Here is a 5,257-nt window from a genome sequence, read left to right on the forward strand (position 1 = left end):
TTTGTTATTACATGGAGCCAGGAGGTGTCTGGCGGACCAGTGTCGTGAACTCGGCTTTCCCCTTCAGTGGCACAGGCTGGACACCATGTGGCTGGAGCTCCAAGACCCTGTCAGCCACATGGCTTAGAAGAAAATGTTGAAAAAAGAAAGAGAGACAGAGAGAGAGAGACAGAGAGAGAGAGAGAGAGAGAGAGAGAGAGAGAGAGAAGTTATTAAAATAAAACTTTTTTTAAAGTTCTTAAAAATTAAAAAGTAAAAAAAAAAAAAAAGAAAGAAGGAAAGAAAGAAGAGAGCATCCAAATCAAAAAACAAGCCACCAATGATAACAAGTGCTAAAAACTATACTGAAAAAAAAAAAAAAAAACACAAAAAAACCCAGACAGAACCCTAGGAGAAGTGGTAAAAGCAAAGCTATATAGACAAAATCTCACAAAGAAGTATACACATACACACTCAGAAAAAGAGAAGAAGGAAAAAAATATATATATTTACCTATAACAAAAAAAAGGAAGAGAGCAACCAAATCAATAAACAAATCTACCAATGATAATAAACTCTAAATACTAAACTCAGATAAACATAAAACCAGAAACAAGTTAGATGCAGAAAGCAAACCCCAAGTCTACAGTTGCTCCCAAAGTCCACCACCTCAATTTTGGGATGATTCATTGTCTCTTCAGGTATTCCACAGATGCAGGGTACATCAAGTTGATTGTGGAGATTTAATCCGCTGCTCCTGAGGCTGTTGGGAGAGACTTCCCTTTCTCTTCTTTGCACAGCTCCTGGGGTTCAGCTTTGGATTTGGACCTGCCTCTGCGTGTAGGTCGCCTAAGGGCATCTGTTCTTCGCTCAGACAGAACGGGGTTAAAGGAGCAGCTGATTCGGGGGCTCGGGCTCACTCAGGCTGGGGGAAGGGAGGGGTACGGATGCAGGGCGAGCCTGCGGCGGCAGAGGCCAGCATGACGTTGCAGCAGCCTGAGGCACCGTGCGTTCTCCCAGAGAAGTTGTCCCTGGATCACAGGACCCTGGCAGTGGTGGACTGCATAGGCTCCCTGGAGGGAGGTGCGGAGAGTGACCTGTGCTTTCACACAGGCTTCTTGGTAGTTGCAGCAGCAGCCTTACTGTTTCCTGCCAGTCTCTGCTGTCCCTGCTGATAGCCGTGGCTCGCACCCATCTCTGGAGCTCGTTTAGGCAGTGCTCTGAATCACCTCTTCTCGCGCACCAGGAAACAATGGTCTCTTGCCTCTTAGGCAGGTCCAGACTTTTTCGCGGACTCCCTCCCGGCTAGCTGTGGTGCACTAGCACCCTTCAGGCTGTGTTCACGCAGTCAACCCCAGCCTTCTCCCTGGGATCCGACCTCCGAAGCCGGAGCCTCTGCTCCCAGCCCCTGCCCACCCCGATAGGTGAGCAGAGAAGCCTCTCGGGCTGGTGAGTGCTGGTCAGCACCAATCCTCTGTGCAGGCAAAATATGGAACGCTTCATGAATTTGCTAGTCATCTTTGTGCAGGGACCAGGCTAATCTTCTCTGTATTGTTCCAATTTTTTTAGTATATGTGCTGCTGAAGCGAACACATAATTATAATTTTAAAACTCATAAAATCTTTGTGAAATCTCTGTTGCCTGAGTCAGACTTGACCTTGTACTTATGTCTGATTCATATGGTGTGGTAACAAAGTTAATAACATCATCTAACATTCTACCTGCCTAATGACTTCCATATTCTTTTTTTTTTTTTTTAAGAACGTGAATTTCTTTTTTTTTTTTTTAATATTTATTTATTTATTTATGGCTGTGCTGGGTCTTCGTTTCTGTGTGAGGGCTTTCTCTAATTGTGGCAAGTGGGGGCCACTCTTCATCATGGTGCGCGGGCCTCTCTCTATCGCGGCCTCTCTCGTTGCGGAGCACAGGTTCCAGACGCGCAGGCTCAGTAATTGTGGCTCATGGGCCCAGTTGCTCCGCGGCATGTGGGATCTTCCCAGACCAGGGCTCGAACCCGTGTCCCCTGCATTGGCAGGCAGATTCTCAACCACTGCGCCACCAGGGAAGCCCCCCATATTCTTTTAAGATAGTGTAAGTTTTCAAAAGAGTCATGAATATGGGCAGGGGACCCTGGCTTTTGCAATCCCAAGGTATCATTATTCCATTTTTCTTCTGCCCTAAGATTGAGACCTTAGCCAAAATGACCCAGAAAAAGCCTCCCAAATATTGAATTTGTTAATGAACTCCCCTTCCCATAATATGAGAGAATATGAGGTAGTTCCATGATATCTGATAGGGCCATCCAATTAAATATGGCAGACTAAGCACCTTTGCTACTTGTATTTATTTTTGTGAACACATGTATTCATCTTTGCTACTTTCCACAGTCTCATGTATTTATCTTTGCTACTTTCTATAATCTCATGAGAAGGACAATAAAGAAATGAGTGTAAACTCATAAGGACGGGAAACAGGAAAGGAGAAGACAGTAGGTAAGCCTTGTCAAAATTTTAGAATTTTCAAGGTATGGAAACAACCTAAGCCCATGAATAAATTAATGGATAAATAAAATGTGGTATATATGTATACAATGGAATAAAAATCAGCCATGAAAAGAAGGAAATCCTGCCATTTGTGACAAAATGTATGAACTTTGAGGGCATAGAACCAGAACGTAGAATGGTGGTTGCCAGGGGTGGGGTGCAGTTAGGGAGATATTGGTTAAAGGGCACAAATTTTTAGTTTTAAGATAAATAAGCTCTGGAGATCTGATGTAGAGCATGGTGACTATAGTTAGTAGTACTGTATTGTATACCTGAAATTTGCTAAGAGAGTAGATCTTCAATCTTCTTACCACACACATACAGACAAAGGTAGTTGTGTGAGGTGATGGATATATTCATTAACTTGATTGTGGTAAGCATTTAAAAATATATACATATATCAAGTCATTACATTGTAGACCTTAAATATATACAATTTTTATCAATCAATCCTACCTCAATAGAAAAATGGAAAAAAATGGAAATGGAAAAAAATATATAAAAAGCAAATCCTACAAAAAAATTTTAGAACTGTGGCTGTCCAATATAGCAGCCATTAACCACATGGGGCTACTTACATTTCAGTTGCTTAAAATTAAATAAAAATTTAAAAATTTAGTCATTCAATTCTATTAGCTAACGTTTTAAGTGCTCAGTAGCTACATGTGGCTACCATGTTGTACAGCATGGATATGGAACATTTCCATCGTGGCAGAAAGTTCTACTGGACAGTGCTGTTTAAAAGATGGAAAGTAAACAGACAAACAGGAACTGAGTTACGTTTCTCTACTAAGTGCCTACATGCGTGTAGTGGGTTGAATGGGGGCTCCCCAAAAGATATGTCCATGTCCTAATTCCAGAACTGGTGAATGTGATCTCACTGGAAAAAGACCCTTTACAGATGTAATTAAGTTAAGGATCATGAGATGAGATCATCCTAGATTACTGGGTGGATCCTCATGCCAATGATAAGTGTTGTTATAAGAAAGGAGAGAAGGTGATGTGAAAATGGAGGTAGCAATTGGTCTTTGGCTGCCATGGGCCAAGTAATTCCTGGAGCCACCAGAAGCTGGAAGAGGCAAGGAAGAATCCTCCCCTGGATTTTTCAGAGGGAGCCCTGCTGACTCCTCAATTTTGGCCTTCTGGCCTCCAGAACTGTGACGAAATAAATTTCTGTTGTTTTAAGCTACCAATTTTATGATGATTTTTTACAGCAGCCCTAGGAGAATAATAGATGGGGGAGGTCAAGAAGACTAAGTGTTTACTAAATGAAGAGTGTGAACCAGAAAGGCTCCAGAGTGAGAGAAACTAGGCATGCATGAGGGCAGGACTAAGGTGCCTTCCTGTGAGAATCTGAGAGTAAGACTTTAATCCAAAAAGGGGAATTTATTAACAGAGTATCCCACAGATCATAAGGGTATCTCTTAGAGAAGAAGGGTTTTACATGGGCCAGAGATCCCAAACTGTGGCTAGGCATCTCTCTGCCCCCACTCAGTACCAAGAGCATCAGATCTGTCTTGTCCCAGAGGGCAGAGGGGTAGTTGGTGTTATCTTAGCTGTGGACTGAAGTACCAACTGACCTCATCCCCTGAGCACTTGGTTCCCTGAATGTTTATTTCTTCCTCTAGAGTGTTAGAGAAATTTTGCACTGTGCCTGATCCCTTCTTTGCTTCCTGCTTTGTTCTCACCTGTTTACCCAGCCTCTTCACTCCTGAGAGGTTTCTTCCCTCATTCTGCATGTGAGGTCCACCTCTGAAATGCATAGAACAGAAGGATTATCAGAGTGATCCCAAGGAGCACCCCTTAGCATATAGGGCTAATTTTGTGAAATCATGATTATAGAGAGGTAGATTTTTAGCTGTACCTGGCATAGGGTGCACAAATAGAAGAATATCTCTTCTCTTTCCAAAAGGCAGAAGATACTGTCTGCTGTGCTGGGCCTCTGTGACCACCTTAGGGAGCGATAGGAAAGCCAAACAGACCCTCACTGTGCTCCAGAAGGTAGTTAAACTCAGGGGCCAAGAGAGCCACAAAGAAAAAGCAAGTCTCGAAAGTTTCTGAGAATGAAAGAAACTTGACTGACTGTTTCCTAGGTGTGAGATATAAAATAAGTCCCTTAACCGCCTGAGGCTCAATATATAATGGGGGTTGTTGTGAGAAATAAGTAAATAAAAGGGAGGCGGGGTGAGGTGATACTAGTCCAGTTCATGTATATTCTTTTACGTTCCAGTATGGGCCTGAGCAAGATACGGAAACTGAGTTTGTGGGGTGTTGGATTAAAGTTACACGTATATATGTCCATGTGTGGGCCCCAAATAGTTACACAATGTCAAGAAGAAAAACAATGCAATTACTGGCCACTTGGAGTCTTTTCTCTATGACCCGAAGAATAGAGAACATTGACAAGATCTGGCTGCAAAAGTAGCTTTCACTTTCTGGTGCCACCAGAAATGCTGCCTTCTTCTTCTTCTTTTTTTTGTTTTTAACAAATATATTTATTTATTTATTTTTGGCTGCATTGGGTCTTCGTTGCTGCACGCAGGCTTTCTCTAGTTGTGGTAAGCGGGGGCTACTCTTTGTTGCAGTGAGCGGGCTTCTCATTGCGGTGACTTCTGTTGTTGCAGAGCATGGGCTCTAGGTGCGCGGGCTTCAGTAGTTGTGGCTTGTGGGCTCAGTAGTTGTGGTGCACGGGCTTAGTTGCTCTGTGGCATGCGGGATCTTCCCGGACCAAGGAT

General features: G+C 43.1%; 1 non-coding gene across 1 annotated transcript; it reads right to left on the minus strand.

The window, feature by feature from the left end:
• Positions 1 to 1,462: 1,462 nt before the first annotated feature.
• LOC114236938 (U6 spliceosomal RNA) lies at positions 1,463 to 1,572 on the minus strand. Its single transcript, XR_003622782.2, has one exon. It is a non-coding gene; the product is annotated as a U6 spliceosomal RNA (small nuclear RNA).
• Positions 1,573 to 5,257: the final 3,685 nt, after the last annotated feature.

This window comes from Balaenoptera acutorostrata, chromosome 2 (genome assembly GCF_949987535.1).
Source record: "Balaenoptera acutorostrata chromosome 2, mBalAcu1.1, whole genome shotgun sequence".
Classification (NCBI taxonomy): Eukaryota; Metazoa; Chordata; class Mammalia; order Artiodactyla; family Balaenopteridae; genus Balaenoptera; species Balaenoptera acutorostrata.